This window comes from Monodon monoceros, unplaced genomic scaffold, assembly GCF_005190385.1.
Source record: "Monodon monoceros isolate NGI ecotype Baffin Bay Population unplaced genomic scaffold, NGI_Narwhal_1 Super_Scaffold_16, whole genome shotgun sequence".
In the NCBI taxonomy this organism is placed as follows: Eukaryota; Metazoa; Chordata; class Mammalia; order Artiodactyla; family Monodontidae; genus Monodon; species Monodon monoceros.
Genome location: NW_021703772.1, coordinates 7,437,311 through 7,455,806, shown reverse-complemented (window position 1 = coordinate 7,455,806; position 18,496 = coordinate 7,437,311). Strand labels below are relative to the sequence as shown.

Below are 18,496 nucleotides of genomic sequence, written 5' to 3'. Positions count from 1 at the left end.
AGGCGCTTGCGCCCTGCCGCGGCCCCGCCCTCCTCCAGCCTGACATCCGGGGCTCGGGCAGGGGCGTGCCCGGGAAAGAAGGGAGGGAGGCTGCGGAAAGGAAGGATGTCGTGGGAGGCTGGAGAAGCTGGGAGGGAGGGGAGGCGGGGCGAGGGCAGAGCAGGGGGCGTGGCGGAATGAGCACGCTGTCACGTGACGTGCGTGGGGACGTGTCGGCCATCTTGTGTTGTTGAGGCTGAGGACTGACTTGGGTTCTGAGAGACTCCCTGTTCCGGACCGCAGGTAACCAGTGACTCGGTCTCGCTCCCCAGCCCGGCTCCGCTCCGCGCCCCGGCTCCGCCGTTCCGCCTGGGTCTCCCGGGCCTGCCGCCCGCGCTCGCGTCCCCGCCGCTCTGGCCTGACCCGGCCCAGCCGCATGGACACCCCCAGGCCGCCCGGCAGTCGCCGCGGCCGGCTCGGGCGTCAGGCGAAGGGACAGTTCAGGTGTGGGGTCGGAGTGACTCCCCGGCCGGGGGCAAGCCGGGCCCGGGCGCGTCTCGGCTGCCGAACTGGAGAGCCTCTTCTTCCGGGGCCCGTTGGCATCGCGGTGGGAGCCGAGGAAGGGAAGAGGGTGGTGGGATGGCCAGTGTCAGGCCGGCTTGCTTAGGGCCAGAGGGCTCGCCTTCTGCTACCTGGTCCTCGGGGCCAGCCACCCGCCCAGCCTCGGGGTGCCCGGGGTAACAGCTGCTGCGGCCAGACAGCTGTTCCTGCCCGCGCTCCTCCCCACACCTGGCCTCTGGGAGATGCGCCCTTGCCTTCCTCGCCGAGCATCTGCACTGGGGAGATTCCTTCCGTGGCGAGAGGACTGGGTCTGGACCAGGCCTGAAGCCAGGTGGATCCATGATCGGAACCTGGGACAGAGGTTGGGAAGGTAGAACCCGTGGCAGCTTTGAGACCCGAACATTGACATAAGGTTGAAATGGGCATTAGCCTTAAGTGACAGTAGTTCCCCACGAAGCACTCAGAATATTTCAGTTTTGTGGCTGAAACATAAACCAAGCGACCAGAGAAGGGGGGTGTCAAGAAAGCAGGTTGTGTGACTGTGTTTGGGAAGCAGTCACGCATTTATCTAGCACTGTTGCATTTATCTAGCACTGTTGTTTTTGTTTAAATTTTTTCTTTCCCTGAAAGAGCACTTAAGCACACCTAATTTCTCTGTAAGAAAGGTGAGTATTTCAGTTTAACTTGCAAGAAATTGAGGAAGGGGCCAGAACCTGTGAGCAGATTCTTATCCAGTGTTGTATACCTTGGATTGTACTTAGTCAATGTTAAATACCTTGGATTATAGGCAGTTTTGATTCCCAGTTTGTATGCATGGAAGATAATCTTTCCTTACATATTATTTCCTTTTTAGAATCTAGTGATTTTCTAGATTAAAAAAAAATTGTCATCCTTTCTGAACATTAACTTTCATCTTTCTAATATTTGCAGCTCTGGCCTTTCAGAGTTTGTCTGTTTTGGTTAGAACATAAAGCGTTGTCTTATTTGTTGGTGTTTTTATGTGTTTTAACTAGTGTAGCAGCTTTCAGAGTGCTCAGATTGGAATATGTACTTTCCTGTTACATCAAATGTTACCTCAGTAGAAGACACTAGAAAAAAAAAGTAAAAGTGGTATGTATCTGGAAAAATGTCACACAGTCTTTTTGACATTTACTTCTGGGGAATACAATGGTGATGGTGGTGATTCACTAGAAAAGAAAGGACTTTGAACCTTTTCTATACCGGACAAAGCATTTTTGGATTTTGAGACTGAAGAGGGAGAAGGGACTATATGCTTGCATTCATTTATTCTTTCATTTGTGCATTTGTTTGAAGAATATCGAGATCCTACTACACTGGTGGGTGCTGGGAGCAAAACAGACCAAAAATTCCTGTTTCCATGAAGCTCATTCCTAGACAGATAAATACATACTTAGGTAAGATATATAGTGTAGTGATAAGTGATGTGGGAAAAAAATGAGACAGGGTAATAGGGAGCTGGGGGAGGGGTTAATTTTAGGTGGAGTGCCCTGGGAACGCCACGGGGAGAAGCTAATATTTGAGGGAAGACCTGACACAGGTAAAGGATCTATTCCTGTGGATCTCTGGAGGAGGAATGCTCCAGGCTAGGGAAGCGAGGGCAAAGACCCTGAGGCAGAAACTGAAGTGGGAGCAGATCATGTGTGGCTGGGAAGAGTATGGAGGCTAAGCCTAGCCAGAGAGGCATGATCACTAGGGAACCTAGTAGGAAGTGTGTACCCAACTCACTGGTTCTAAGATGAGTGGGGTTATTCAGTTGCCCTGGAGTCTTTTTCCACACCTCTTTCCTCCAACATGACAGCCTTCCCCTCCCCCAATTTGGAAAATTCAGGATGCTCATATAAAGTATTTCAGGAAATTGTCATGAAATAGCTTTCTCAAAAGTAAAAGTTTTTAAATGAGATTGATGATAAAAGGATTTTTCAAAAGAAATTGCTTTCTAGGAAGAGGATCTTTGAATTACTTCAGAATATTTGAAAATGTAGGGAAATGAATTTCCTTTGAAATTTAGACACAGGTCATTAAGGAATATAACCTGGAAGAAGTGTATTAACTCTCGTTGTTTTTAATGGTAAAGAATTCCTCTTAATGATTTCTGTGTTGTCCAGCCTAGTTTTAAGTTCCTCAGGGACTGTTCAACTAACTTGTTTGTATATCTTTTATAGCATTTTACACGTGTAGAACTTTCTGTGCTGAGTTTTTTATTCCTCAGCTTTGACCTTTCAGACTAGTTCTTCGATTAATTTTATACTAGTAGACTTTTTCTTGGAAAAAAATTTTTTATGATTTTCTTTCAGCTTATCTCCATATTCTTATTACTGAGCTTTCATAAATGTCCTCTTTCATTTTAATTCATCTGAGGAATTTAATATTTTGGCTTTGAAATGCTTTTGTTGGTGAGTTGCATATATGAAAAAGAATTTGTCTTGGCTTGCCTGAAAATCATGAGAAGTTAGGAATTGCGACTTCAGGGTGTGAGTGGAGCTCCTTGGCCAAGAGGAGGCATAGTGATGCTAGTGAGGAGATAGTGTTTTAATGAATTGCATTTCTCTCTCTTGTTCCTTTGGTGAGTTTTTGAAATCACAGTTCCAAATTATAATGTCTTTGATGTCATATCAGCTCATTTGTTCTCATGACTCTGCGTTTTAGTATTCTATATGTCTTTATTTTTGTTGACCTTCACACTGGAAGATGACACTATTGATAGTGATTGCTATCTGGGAGAACCATTTTGGGTGACCAGATTATTACTGTCCTGTTTATCCTTGCCCTTCTAAAGGATCTTTGATTTGTGCCATTTTTTAAGACTGACTTCATTTGCCATTCTCTGTTAGCCCCTGACGACTAAATTTTCAGTACTGTATTATTCTATTTCTTATAGATTTTAGTGGGACCACTCTCATTAGGTTGAATCTACAGCCTATGTTGGTGTTAATCCAGGTATATTAGAGGCAAGTTCAATGTCTGTTTTCTTCAGCAGTTCTAATAGACTTAACATTATTTGGTGATTGTTGTAAAACTCTGAACCCAAGTTTTTTTTTTCATCCTTAACCCCCACTAGGATTTTATGGTGATTAAGTCCTAATATTTCCATTCATTTTTAATGCCCTGAAGAATTGCATGTCTTTAAAAATATAAGTAGATTTTTATTCCACAGACAAGTACTTATAGTTAGACTCCTAATATTTCTTGACCAGGATAGCATTTTATCATTTTTTATGCTCTCAGATAACTGAGAAATATATTAGATTAATTATATAGGAATACAGAATGATACCTTTGTTGGATTGCCCATAATTTTATTTGAGGTTGGGGAGAAGAGGGGAGAGGTTTGAAAAACAAAAGGATATTCTCTTTTTTTAAAATAAATTTATTTATTTTATTTATTTATTTTTGGCTGAGTTGGGTCTTCGTTGCTGCGCGCAGGCTTCTCATTGTGGTGGCTTTGGCTTCTCTTGTTGCGGAGCACGGGCTCTAGGCGCGTGGGCTCTAGGCACGTGGGCTTCAGTGTTTGTGGCACGCAGGCTCGGTAGTTGTGGCTCACGGTCTCTAGAGTGCAGGCTTAGTAGTTGTGGTGCACGGGCTTAGTTGCTCCGCGGCATGTGGGATCTTCCCGGACCAGGGATCCAACCCGTGTCCCCTGCATTGGCAGGCGGATTCGCAACCGCTGCACCACCAGGGAAGCCCCAAGAATATTCTCTTAAGTGGCCAAAATTAATTTTATAAAAGTAGTTTCAAAGTATGATACACTTCCTTACCTCAAGTAATTAAGGAACACAATTTTATATTTTCTTGGTAACTACAGAGTTTCATTGAAATTGAACTTTATTTATAGTTATAATAATAGGAGATACCCTAGAGCTTATTCTCTTGAGTTAGGCCCAGAGAAGAGTTTTTATTACCTAGTTCTCCCCTCTTTTGCTTCTGCTTGCTCTTATAAAAAGTAGAGTGCAGGACTTCCCTGGTGGCACAGTGGTTAGGAATCCGCCTGCCAGTGCTTGGGGACATGGGTTCAAGCCCTGGTCCGGGAAGATCCCATCTGCTGCAGAGCAACTAAGCCCACGTGCCACAACTACTGAGCCTGCGCTCTAGAGCCCACGAGCCTAGAGCCTGTGCTCGCTGCAACTAGAGAAAGCCCACGAGCAACAACGAAGACCCAACACAGCCAAAAAAAAAAAAGTAGAGTGCAGTGGATAAAGTTGGATGACCTTTTGGACATTGTAACATGGCTACTTTTTTGAAAAATTAAATCAGAGGTGGAAGTGGCTTTTTCAAGTTGCTTTCTTGCTGTTAGTAAAATTGTCAACTTTAATTTTTAGTTACTGTTTTTTGACTTTTTAGTAGCAGCCTTCAAAGCATCATTTGATTTTAGCTAAGAAGTCACTTAGAGCTGTTGTTTCAGTCCACTCCTTGTCACTTGAAATGTCACCATCTTGTGGATTTTTAAGATATTGTCTCATCAGAGCATTAAAAGAAGGTTGTGATTTTGCAGCTGAAAGCACATCTGGAGCTTTGCTCCTTGGACGTTTTGGCACTGGTCACACCTTGGGACTCATTGATTATTTGCATAAGATACATGCTGTATTGCCATCTTGCTAGCTGTCATTTTTCTATCAGATATGTTAAAAAAGTTAATACCAAATCCCTGTAATGTAGTTTTGGATGAAAACCCTAAATAATCATTTCCTGAAACCCTATGGTGGTGCTCATTTTTTAGTTTCATCAGAATCACTTAGAACTTCGGTTAAAAATATATATTTTTCAGTCCCATTCCAGAGCTACTGAGAGAGACTCTTTAGATGTTAGGGCAGGGTATCTAGATTATAAGCATATCAGGTGATTCTAATATTTTAACCAGGTTTGGAATCCATTTCTTGTAAAACATATTCATGATAAAAATTACGTTTCTAACGTTTCCTAAGAGATTGCTGAGTTATTTACTTTAATACTTTTATTATTTGCAGTGTTAAAAGGACCTGAATAAAGTCTGCTCAAACCTCCTGCTGTGAACCAGCAGAACTTTTGAACAGGTGAGTTTTGAAGGGAAGCACAAAGCCTGAGGGCTTATGCAAACAAATAATTTTTGCTTTTAAGGCTCCGGTTATTTTTGTCCTATTATTTCTCCTGAAGTTATAGATAGTAGATAGAAACAACTTCTCTGGTACCACTCAGATCCCTTATGAACCGTGAGAATAATCATACCCTTTCTGCATTGATCCTGGTGTGAATTTGTGTCTTAAATTGTCATGATGATTTTTTGATGGCATGAAACAGGAAGAGGAGTGCTTTGAGGGGAAGGGTAAGGAGGTACCTGAAGGCACCCAAGAGCAGCTGGCTTCATGAAGGACATGAACCAGAAACCCCATGGGAAGCATTCAGGAGACACGGTGGTCCAGAGAGCACTTTTCTCCTTGCTGGCTAGTAGGTGTCATCTCTTGTCTCTTTATATCTTGCTTTAGTTGTCTTTCCACACTCTGGTCTTTTCTGCTTTAACAAAAACAGAAGAAAATTGCTGCTTCATTCTTGGAGCCACATAGAAACTCAAGCTCTAGTGCCACTAGCCAAACTGGTTATTAGCTCAGTGTCCCCACTTCATATTCCTGGGAGGGAAAATTTGATTGGTTGAACTTGGTCCAAATTTCCATTATTGGTCCAATTAGTGTGGCCATGGGGTTGGGATCTTGAAAGGTCCCACTCCTAAGAGTGGGGGCAGGTCTCAGAGGAGGTGGAATGTAGCCTTTTTGAGGCAGAATCCCACAGAAGCTTCTAGATGTTTTTCCTTTTCCTAGAAAAATGCCTGTGTATATCTTGTCAGTTTCAATTTCCATGTCCTGAAGAGTTAAAATATATGCGTATCTTTTCGGTGAATGAGGCCTAGTAGGTCTCACCAAGCATTCTTGGAACTTCCTAGTGCAGTGTTTAACAAACCTTCTTGATTTGGGGGTTCAGAGGACCATCTAGGGTAAAGGCTTAGTAAATGAACATAAGCAAATAAGACACTTAGTTTGTGGAAAAATTCATTGTTTATTTATTTTTCATTGATTGCTATTATAAATTTTAATTTCTGTGTACTTTTTACAGTATTAAGTAACACTTGATTATGAGGAAGCCATAGAGAATTTGAAGGGTAGGACTTCTATATATGAATCTATATTCACATTATTTGAGTGGTAGCAGGGACTTTCACTTTTGGGAAAGGATCAGGGAGACAGTATAAACTTTTGTATTACATGTTTTTGTATACTAGAATTATTAGGTAATATTGAGGCAAACTTTTAAAAAAATTATTTATTTTTGGCTGTGTTGGATCTTCCTTGCTGGGTGCGTGCTTTCTCTAGTGGCAGCCAGCGGGGGCTACTCTTCGTTGCGGTGCATGGGCTCCTCATTGCGTTGGCTTTTCTTGTAGCGGAGCATGGGCTCTAGGCACGCGGGCTTCTGTAGTTGTGGCTCGCGGGCTCTAGAGCGCAGGCTCAGTAGTTGTGGTGCACGGGCTTTGTTGCTCCGCGGCATGTGGGAACTTCCCAGACCAGGGCTTGAACCCTTGTCGCCTGCATTGGCAGGCGGATTCTTAACCACTGCGCCACCAGGGAAGCCCTGCAAACTTTTTTTTTTAATGGAGCATTTTGAAGTTCTCTTTATTTTTGTTTGTAGCTTGTATGTACTTGGTAGCATCTAATTGCTTAAGTCATTTTTTATAACTCACATCTTGTTATGTTAGTATATCAGTGTATCCAGATTTTGACGCAAAGCATAGGAATTATTAATCAAAGTGATCTATTATAGAATGATGTATGGAATGACAGACCACAGATGTGACCTCCTATGATTTTTTTTTTTTTCCAGCCAAGGTTTCTTTAGCAGATTGCAGCTAAATTGATTTATAAGGTGGAAGAGTCCTGTCTCATATTGTACATATTCTTTAATCTGGATGTTGAGGTAAAGCATATGTAGGGCTTTGTGTGGCTTAAAAAGATTTCCACATAATCAGTGTAAAACTTTCACAGGCTCTGGGCATCCCTCTCTGGAAAAGATTGGCTTGTGGTGAGATTATCAAATGATATGGTAATGTTTATGGCATTGTAATTTTTCCTTGAATAGTTAAGTGGTTGCTAATTTTATTCTCCTTTCACCAAAAGGGGGAAAAAAAGAGAAACATTTATATATTGTTCAGAAGCAGTGGGGAGAATGGCAGTAACAGTAATAGCTTTTTCTTGTAGTGATATTGTGGCCAGTATGTTCTTTGGGAACAAAGCTCCTTTTATTCTAGTTGTCCTGAACCTGGAGGAAGTCTTGGGAGCTCTGGCCTCTTCAGTATTGGTCCTTTGCAGAGGCTGACAAAGAATTGGCAGAGGTACTGTCTTGGCAAATCATGGCAAACCATGGCAAATCATGACTCGGTCCTTGAAGAGATGGTTACATCCAGATTTCATGGTTAGCCCCTTGGGAATTGAGATGTTGTTACCCAAATCGTGGCCAGTTGAGTAACTGGATGAAGCCATCTTGCAAGATCAGTGGGTCAGAGAGCCTTAATTCATGTTCTGGAATCTGACACTCTTTATTTAATCTTTCATATTACTTCTGTCATTGTTAATGAAGTTTCTGATAGTGTGTTATGAGAAGATACACTCTTCCTCAACTAGAGAGCTCACTGTATTGCTTAATTGAGTGTTGCAGAGCGGTAGAAGTTGGAGGATAGTGGAAAAGAGAAGGAGATTGGAAAAAGGAGAAAAAGGACTTTCACAAAATGAATTCCCCTGAAAATTGCAAGGAAATGGGGAAAAAAAAAAGGTAACCATGCAGTTTTGAGCACTATGTCAGTATGTAGAGAAAAAGCTTGTGGCTATTAAGCAGAGAAATGTGGGTTTAATTTTCTGTCATTTACTGCCTGTAACTTTAGATAAATAAGTTAACCTCTTGGAGGCTTATTTTCCTTACTGTAAAGTATATCTCATGGTGATTTGGGAATTAAAAGTAAAATGCCCAATACAATGCCTGGCACATAGTAAATAAATGGTAGCGGTTACGATTGTTATTGCTATGTAAATAGATACATTTTGATTGTAAAATGTCATCTTTATAATTTGAATAGAGGCCTTGGTGGGTTCTGTTTTTAAGTCTTCTGTCTTTTTTTTTTTTGTTTTCAATCCAACAAATATTTGAATACCTGCTTCGTTCCAGGTGCTGGGCTAGCCATAGTGGTGAACAAAACACCTATCTTCATGGGACTTACAGCCTAGTGGTAGAGGCAGTCAAGAAATCATAAAAGTAAATTTCAAAATGTGGAAAGTTTCTCTGTCCTTGGAAAAGATACATTTTTAAAACCCTAGATATTCTTTGAATAAGTGTCCTATTTGGATCTTGGTGTTCTTGTTGTTAGGGATATTTTATGCCTCTTGATATGCTTTCCAGGGTATGTGTGTTCGTTTTATGTTAATTTATGTATTTCTTTTATTTGTCATTTTTTCCTCTTTCTCTGAGATAGATGTTCGCAACTTTTTATCTTAGGATTCCTTTACCTTCTTAAGAGTTAGAGGACCCCAAAGAGCTTTTGATTTTTCGGTTATATCTATCTTTATGATATTGAGAAATTTAAAATGGTTTATTAATTTATTTAAAAATAGCAGTAGTTTCTTTACATGTTAACATAAATATATTTTTAATGAAAAATACCTATTTTCTAAAACATTTCTAAAAAAATTTGCTGAGAAGAGTGACACTGTTTTACCTTTTCACAAATTGCTTTTTATGACTTGCTTTGTAGAAGGCAGCTGGATTCTCACAGCTGCTTCTGCATTCAACCCGTTGCTGTTTATTGTATTAGTTGAAGTCTGTGCAGGAGATTTATCCTCACAGAGATGTGTATGTAGTTGGAAAAGGGAGGAATATTTTAAGAGCTTTTTCAGATAATTGCAGATTTTCTTTGATATTACACTAAAATTAGACAAGTAGTAGTTTATAAAGGTTAGTTGCAATGTGAACTTTGAATTATATCAGTGCACTTTTATATTCCATTACACTAAAATCTATTGGTCTATCTTGTGCATTAAATGGATATTTTATATTATGCAGTATCAAAAAAACACATTCATTAATATCAACACCCATCAGAAAAGCCGTTACTTATTGGAAAGTATAAGTACTAGAAAAACTCGTCAAGCTCATGGTAATGAATAGAAGTTTTCTAAAATTTTAACTTTTGCTTGAAAGCTCAAGTTTTATAATTGGCAACAAGTACTATCAATTGTTTTCCTTAAAGTGACAGTCTTGTTTCATTCATTTTTGAAAAAAAGGTCTGCTATATACCCAGGTCTGGATAATTTAATTTGTGTGTCAGCTCTTTCAAATCAATATGATGTTTCATGAGCAGAAGCAGTTAGCTGTCACATAAATGCTTTTCTTTGAGACTTTGGTGTGCAGCTGAAGTGCTTTATGTGTACTTCTCATTTCATCACATTAAGAATATTAGAAAGCTGTGTACACAGGGACCAAGATTACTAAAAATTAATAGTTTTTACTGCTTTATCAAGGGCATTGTTAAGTAAACCCGGCTTTTTTTCCTCTCTTGTGAATATATGGCACATGGCAGTGAAGACTACTGTAGTTTGGTGCCATTAATTTGAATGGTGCTAAGATGCCGGCAGTTTTACCCATGATTAGTGCAGTGCCAACATAGTGAAAAATGCAAAGAATATCTTAGTATTAACAGTTTTGCCATCTTGGATATCTTGAAAGTGTTTCGGGGAATTGCTGCTCTGGGGAGTGGAACATTTTTCAGTATTGCATTTATATATATTGATATTACGTTGACTTTTTAAAAAGAGTTTTCAAAAAAAAAAGGAGTTGTTTGAAATAGAAACTGGAATAAACATATCATTGAGGATTTTTAGATTTCAGTGAGGGTTTTTAATTCTGGGTAGATACAGATTTATTCATAAGTTGCAATCAGTTATAAAATACTCTTCTAAAATGGTCCCATAAAAATAGTCTTCTGCACCAGCGCTGTCCCACAGAATTTTCTGCTGTGATGGAAATGTTCTATAAATCTGCATTGTCAAATACTGCAGCCACTAGCCACATGTGACTGTGGAGCACTTGACATGTGGTTAGTGTGACTGAGGGAATCGCATTTTTTAAAATGTAAAAAACCTTTACTTTTTTATTACAACTCAAGTCCTCTTATTTTTACAGGTTTTATTTTTAAGAACAGTTTTAGATTCACAGAGAAATTGAGAAGATAGTACAGAGAGCTTCCATGTATACCACACCCAGGTTTTGTATTGTTAACGTCTTACATTACTGTTGTCCATTTGTTACAATTAGTTAGCCAGTATTGCTTATTAACTAAGTCCATAGTTTATTCAGATTTCGTTAGTTTTCCTGAGTTTTATTTTTCTCTGTCAGGATCCCATCCAGGACATCACATTACATTTAGTCAGTTATCCATAGGCTCCTCTTGGCTGTGATAGTTTCTCAGACTTCCCTGTTTTTAACAATCTTGACAGTTTTGAGGAGTATTGATTAAGCGTTCTGTAGAATGCCTCTCTGTTGGAATTTGTGTGATTTTTTTCTCCTGGTTATGGGTCATGGGTTTTTGGGAGGAAGACCACAGAGGCAAAGTGCCATTTTCATCACATCATATCAAGAGCATATACTGATTTATAACTGTTAATATTGACTGATTATCACTGTTAACATTAACTTTGATACTTGGTTGACTTTCATACTTTGTCAGGTTTGTCCACTGTAAAGTTACTCTCCTCCCTCCCCCACAAGGAACTAGATTTTAAATTTTAATTAATTTAACTTGATATAGCCACATACGGTTAATGGGTACTATATAAGATGGCACAGTTCTAGAGAGTGTTTCTCAGTTTTAAATATTATCCAAAACTTTATTTAACATCAATTTTAATAGATTTAAAGAAAGGCAGTTTAACATAAAAGAAATATAAAATGTTAGTCTTGAAATGCATTGCTTTTTGAGGGAGGTAGTCTACTTTTAGTAAGCTTAGTCTTTTTAAAAATTAACTTTCTGAGGTTTAATTTATATACAATAAAATGCCTTCATTTTAAGTATACTTGTATTAAGTGTACATCTTGATGAGTTTTGACAAGTGTATATACTTATGGGACCAAAACCACAGTCAAGATAGGTAACATTTTCATCACTCCCAGAACTTTCCTCCTTCTTTTTTGCAGTCATTTCCCCTCTCCCACCACTGATTTGTTTTCTGTGACTATAAATAATTTTGCCTCTTCTACAATTTTATATAAATGGAATTATTCAGTATGTATTCTTTTTGGGTCTGGCTTCTTTTGCTCAGTGTAATATTTGTGATACATCCACGTTGCGGCATGTATCAGTAATTATGTGTGTTTATTGATGAGGATATTCCAAGGTATGGTCATTATAATGGTGTTTATCCATTTATCTTGCTTTGTGGCTGTTAGGAATAAAGTTGACCTTAGTTTCATGGCAATGGGTAGTGATTCAGACTGTTTTGGATTGCAGTGTTTATTTCAACACTGTAAATTAGGAATTTAAATTCTTTTTAGGATGAGGAGAAAAGCCAACAGAGCATCTATAATTTTTTTGAAGCTATTCCATGAAAAGGATAATTAACATAGAAATAAATAGTATTTTGCAAAGTTTCATATAAAAATGTGCGATCCAGATAGATGTAGACAATTCTGGCTTCCTGGGGAGTGAGGGGAGTTCTTTGTCAGTTGCTTTTTTTGTTTGTTTTTTGTTTTTTTGCGGTACGTGGGCCTCTCACTGTTGTGACCTCTCCTGTTGGCGGAGCACAGGCTCCAGACGCACAGGCCCAGCGGCCATGGCTCACAGGCCCAGCCACTCTGCGGCATGTGGGATCTTCCCGGACCGGGGCATGAACCCGTGTCCCCTGCATCGGCAGGTGGACTCTCAACCACTGCACCACCAGGGAAGTCCTGTCAGTTCTTTAAGATAAATGTTTAGTAATAAAGTGAATAATGGAAGCCTGATTTTGTTCCATGAAGTTTTATCATTAGTAGATATGTTAACAGATCGTATTTTAAAAATTATTTTTAAAAGTTTGCATGTTTAAAAATGAAGAAATCTGGTATTGTCATACAGATGGGTGCAGAAGGAAAATGTGTTTTCTGCTATAATAGATGGGAGGAGAATTTCCTTTTATTTTTGTACCTTAAAATTGTTTTTTTAAACCGGGTTAACGTTCCAAAGAAGTTAACTTTCTTTGACATTTATGTTTGGGCTGTAAAAATATTTCAAACGGGAGGTCTTGTGGATGTTAAGATACACATTGTCGTTAAAGTAATTGAAGAATATTACTGCAAATTATGGAAATAGAAAAAAATCATTAATCCCACCTCATGAACATTTCTTTATTTTTATGTTCTCTTTGTCTATTTATGACATAGTTGGCCCTCTGTATCCACGGGTTCCATATTCTTGGATGTGGAAGGCTGAGTGTAAAGGATTTGAGCATCCCTGGATTTTGGTATCCACAGAGGGTCTTGGAACCAGTCCCCCTCGGGTACCAAGGGTTGACTGTATGTATAATTATACTTTTGTGTGCAGACATTATTGTACCTGTAGTCTGTTGAGTGAATGTGCTGTTCTTGCAAGATTGCTTGCTGTCTTATACAATTATAAGTGATGTGCTATATGTGGTTCCCCTCTCATGGTTGGACCTTTTCTTCTCATTGTTTCACTTAGCCTTTTTCTGAAGTTTGAAAAAAATGCATCTGAGACCTACATATTTTAGCCTAGTGACTGAGTCTTGGTTCATTTGAATGTGGACTTGTTTATGGTCTTAAAAGAGTCGACAGATTTACAGATTATTTTATCAAGATAGTGGTACAAAAATTTTTTAATGACAGAAATTTAAGTAGGGAGTGAATTTAATATTTGTTATCAGAAGATTTGCATTTTAAATAGTTTTGTTTAATGTCTATTAAAATATTTTTAATCGTACTTGGTTTTTTTCCCTCTAGCTAAATCATTTATGGTTTATTTTAACCTTTTTAAAATTGAGGTATAAGATATAGTAAATATGTGCACAAATCTGAAGGGTATAGTTGGAAAATTCTTTTTAAAAGATTTATTATTTATTTATTTAATTTATTTTTGGCTGCATCAGATCTTAGTTGCGGTGTGCGGGATCGTCGTTGTGACACGCGGGCTTCTCTCTAGTTGTGGCGTGCGGGTTTTCTCTTCTCTAGTTGTGGTGAGTGGATTCCAGGGCGCGTGGGCTCTGTAGTTTGCAGTGTGCGAGCTCAGTAGTTGTGGCATGCGGGCTTAGTTGCCCTGCAGCACGTGGGATCTTAGTTTCCTGACCAGGGATCAAACCCGCGTCCCCGCATTGTAAGGCACATTCTTTACCACTGGACCACCAGGTAAGTCCTTGGAAAATTTTTTACATGTGCATATAGTTCTGTAGTCACCACCTAAATCAAGATAGTGAGCATTTCTAGCACCCCAAAAGATTCCATTGTCTTCTTCCCAGTAAGTAGTCCCTACTTCCATGGTGAGCAGTGTTCTGACATCTGTCAAAATTGATAATTTTTCCTGTTGAACATTATAGGAATCATATAGTATATATTCTTTGGTGACTGGCTTCTTTTGCTGGATACGATGTCTGAGATTCATGTAATATTGTTGCAGTTATCAGTAGTTGGTCCTTTTCTTTTTTGTTGGTGAGTATTTTGTTGTATAAATATACTACAATTAAAAAAAATTTATTTTGAAATAATTTCAAACTTACAGAAAAGTTGCAAAAAATTACTTAGACTTTCCATATGCCCTTCACCCAGTTTGGTCACCAGTTCTTTTTTTTTGTTTGTTTTTTGTCTTTTTGCGGTATGCGGGCCTCTCACTGCTGTGGCCTCTCCTGCCGCGGAGCACAGGCTCCAGATGTGCAGGCCCAGCAGCCATGGCCCACGGGCCCAGCCACTCCGTGGCACGCGGGATCCTCCCGGACCAGGGCACGAACCCCCGTCCCCTGCATTGGCAGGCAGACTCTCAACCACTGCGCCACCAGGGAAGCCCACTAGTTGTTTGTTGTTTTTTTTTTTTTTGTCGCGTGGCATGCTGGATCTTAGTTCCCCATCCAGGGATTGAACCTGTGCCCCGTAAAGTGGAAGCACAGAGTCCTAACCACTGGGCCGCCAGGGAATTCCCTGGTCACCAGTTTTTAACATTTCCTTGTATTTACTTTATCTTTCATTTTCTTTTTTCTTTCTCCGTATATGCAATATGTATGTATATAATTTTTGATATAATTTTAAATTTATGTAATTTTTTTCTGTTCCATTTGAGAGTTCATTACAGGCCTCATGCTCCTTTTCCTCTAAATATTTTAGTGTTACCTTGTAAGAATAAGAACATTCTTGTGCATAATCACAGTAAAAATTTCAGAATCATAAAAAAGTAACATTGATACAATACCATTGTCTAATCCATAGCTCCTATTCAGATTATTCTATTTGTCTCTTTAATGTGTCTTATAGCATATTTTTTGCTGGTTCAGGATGGAGTTAAGCATCATACTTGCACTTAGTTTTTATATCTCTGTAGTCTCCCTTAATCTGGGATGGTTCTTCAGCGTTTGTCTTTTATGACATTGGTATTTTTGGTGACTGTGGTTGATTGATTTTATGTCTGTCCATTTGGGCTTATCTGATTTTTTTCAAGATTAATTTCAGTTATGCATTATTGTTAGGAATATAACATAAGTGATGCCGTGTTCTCCTTAGTGTATTACATCAGGAAACACATGGTGTCAGTTTGTCTCATTATTAATGATGTTACCTAACTCAGTAATAGCCAGATGGAAGAGATGCATAGGGCAAGGTATGTGGGAAGGGATGCAGAGCTTCACAGCGCTTTGGTGTGCCATCGTTTCCACACCTTCACCAACCTTGAAGCTCTCCTGTATTTGTTTATTCATTCATCTGTTGATGGACATTTGTGTTGATAAACATAATAGACAAATGTCAGGTTTTGGTAGTTATGAATAAAGCTACTATGAATATCTTACACTCTTCTCGTAGTAGAAATTTTCCTTGCATGTATGTCTAGCAGTGGATTGTGCGATCGCTGGATAGGTGTATGTTTAGATGTAATAGATATTACCAAAGTGGTTGAACTAATTTGCAGGAGTGGAGTTATTAATTTTGTGTTATCTTTTTGTTGTTGTTGCGGGGGTGTGCTGCACCCCACGGCTTGTGGGATCTTAGTTCCCCAACCAGGGATTGAACCCTCGTCCTCAACAGTGAAAGAGCAGGGTCCTGACCCCTGGACTGCCAGGGAATTCCCCAGTTTTGTGTTACCTTAATCCAGATTTGGCTAAGATAAAAATGGCTGTTTGTTGGAATGGGCACAGAACTATTTATTTGGTACATATGAAGAGTGCTAGAGGAGTAGCTCTTTTTTCCGCTTTTGGGAAAATAGAGGTTGGGAAGGTGGAGGCAGATTCAGGTTCCTTGGTGTTCATTCTGTGTTAGTCTTTTTTTTTTTTTGCGGTACGCGGGCCTCTCACTGCTGTGGCCTCTCCCGCCACGGAGCACAGGCTCCCGACACACAGGCCCAGCAGCCATGGCTCATGGGCCCAGCGCTCCACGGCATATGGGATCCTCCCGGACCGGGGCACGAACCCGTGTCCCCTGCATCGGCAGGCGGACCCTCAACCACTGCGCCACCAGGGAAGCCCTCTGTGTTAGTCTTTTGACAGACCACATGCATGGTACCGGTTGGACTTCATTCCAGGTTTGCCATAGTTTTTTTCTGGGTAATTTTTACATACCCATGTAAGGGAGATTTGCAGTAGTAGATACTGTTTATAAGAAAGATTCAGGGGGTTTTCAAAGGAGTATGTGTTTTGAATTGTTAGTATAATAGTGGTAGCTAATCAGTATATCAAGACTTCTTCTGGGAAGCAATATCGGGAACACTTTCAGAGTAAAACTTTCATAATTAGCCATTATGCCGGATTTTGATTCTGCTTTGGCTTCTCCTGGCTGTCTTTGTCCAGACATAACTTACTACGTAGATCCATAGCTCGCTCATGTTGATAGTGATTGCGTGTGCCCAGAAGACATCTGACTCCTCAACATAGTGCCAGGTTGTGTGAGGCCAGGGTCTCCCTTTTCTTTGTTGCAAACCCAGCAGTAAGAAAAGGCTAGGTTGATTTCTTCTCTTTCTTCACCCTTGAACATGTACTCATGTACACACGGAGTGATAGATGAGGTCCCAAAGAGGAGCTGAGGATGTCAGGAAAACTAGAAAAATACACAGAAAAAAAGAAAAATACGTATATACTAGTAATCAGAGATAAAATAATTGCTAGTGAGGAGTGATTTAGCTTAGAGTTTTTAAAAAGTTGACAAAAAGGCCAGATTAAATAAAGTTCATTGTCAGGCACAGGATGCAGTTTATTGAAGAAGACCAACTTTCTGGTGTTAACTGCAGAAGAAATATATTACTTGAATTCACTTATAAGGAATTTTGAATAGTGGACAAGGTCTGAAATAGCAGGTATGTAGAAATATTCTCTCAGCTGTTTTTAAGTCAACTCTATTTAAAATTTGAGGGTAGACCTTTCTCTGAGGTCCTTATCCTTAGAATTGGAGTAGCCAAAGGAGAATAGAGGCCAAAATAGGGAGGTTGAGAGTGTTATTACCTCTCCATGTGTTAAACTATTCAAAGTATGTTTTTCAGTGATGTTAAGGTAACTGAAGCCCGTCTTGCCCTGATAATTTTACCTTCCCTTTGTCCCTCCTAGGTTATCAGCACTGTTTTCCTGCACAGTGGTAGGTGCATCAGCGGACAGCATCAGGGTCTTCATCCTCTGCCATTCACATGCCTGTTCTGTTTCTTTACTCAGATGACCATTCAGCCTGAAATGCTCCTGTTGGCTCTTTGTAATTATTAACATCTCTTTCACACAAACGTTTTCTGGCTTAGAGGATAGATTAGGTATAGTCACTTTAGCCATTGTTTCTTCTCCTTTTTGCAAAATCTCTTTTCCTCTGAAGTTCATGCTGTCTGACAGTACAACTGTCTGTTCCCCTCGTTATCAGATAAAGACCCTGGGGCATCATCCTTCATTTTCTTCTTTATTCTCTCTGCCATTATCCGGAGGTTACTTCAGAGTCCATAGGATGACTGATCCAATCTTCCCAGGCTCCTGGTTCCTTGGCTTACCTCCATCTCTAATTTGTCTAGTGCTTTCATTTTTATTCCTGCTATACTTGCTTTTTGACATTACCAACATCTCAAATTTGTAAACTATCTTCTGTTTTTACTTCCTTCCTCACTGTGCTTCAGTCACACTTTTGCCAGCATCCTCCACTTTGCCCTCTTTTTCTTCCGTTTACTGTGTTGACAAAATCCTAACCCAGGTTCAGTCCTGTTGTCAGCTCTCTCTGCCCTCTACCCAGGCTGCTAAGTTGGAGAAAGAAGCCCACAACCATGCAGATAGGTGCCGTCTCCATCTTGATTGGGCCTTCAGAACTAGTGTAGCTAGCTGCAGTGTGGTGTCCTGGATTAGATCCTGGAACAGAACAAGGACATTGTTGGAAAAACTGGTTAAATCCGAGTTTAGTTACTAGTGGTGTACCAATGTTGGTGTCTTAGTTTTGACAAATGTACTGTGGTAATGTAAGTTGTTTATATTAGGGGAAACTGAGGGAACTTTCTGTAATGTCTTTGTAACATTTCTATAAATCCATAATTATTCCTAAATAAAGTTTATTTTTTTAAAAAACAATACTATTGTAGATCACAGCAGCTAACTTTTCTTCATTCTTCTCAAACCTTACCCTGTCATCTGCTCTGTCATTTGCCTACTTCTTTGAGAAAATTGAGGCCATCAATGTGCATTCCCCACAGCTTACTCTTCCTCCCCACCTCCCCAAAGAAAACCCCACAAAAATA

The 18,496-nt window shown here is 39.7% G+C and overlaps 1 protein-coding gene across 2 annotated transcripts in view; it reads left to right on the top strand.

Annotated features, from left to right (window-relative positions):
• Positions 1–206: 206 nt before the first annotated feature.
• The window catches only part of GIGYF2 (GRB10 interacting GYF protein 2), a 126,302-nt gene continuing 108,012 nt past the window's right edge, over positions 207–18,496 (top strand). For both annotated transcript variants that reach the window (XM_029224770.1, XM_029224768.1), the window contains exons 1-2: positions 207–282; positions 5,523–5,588. The gene's annotated coding sequence lies outside the window, so the exon portion shown is untranslated. The remainder of the gene's footprint in view (positions 283–5,522; positions 5,589–18,496) is intronic.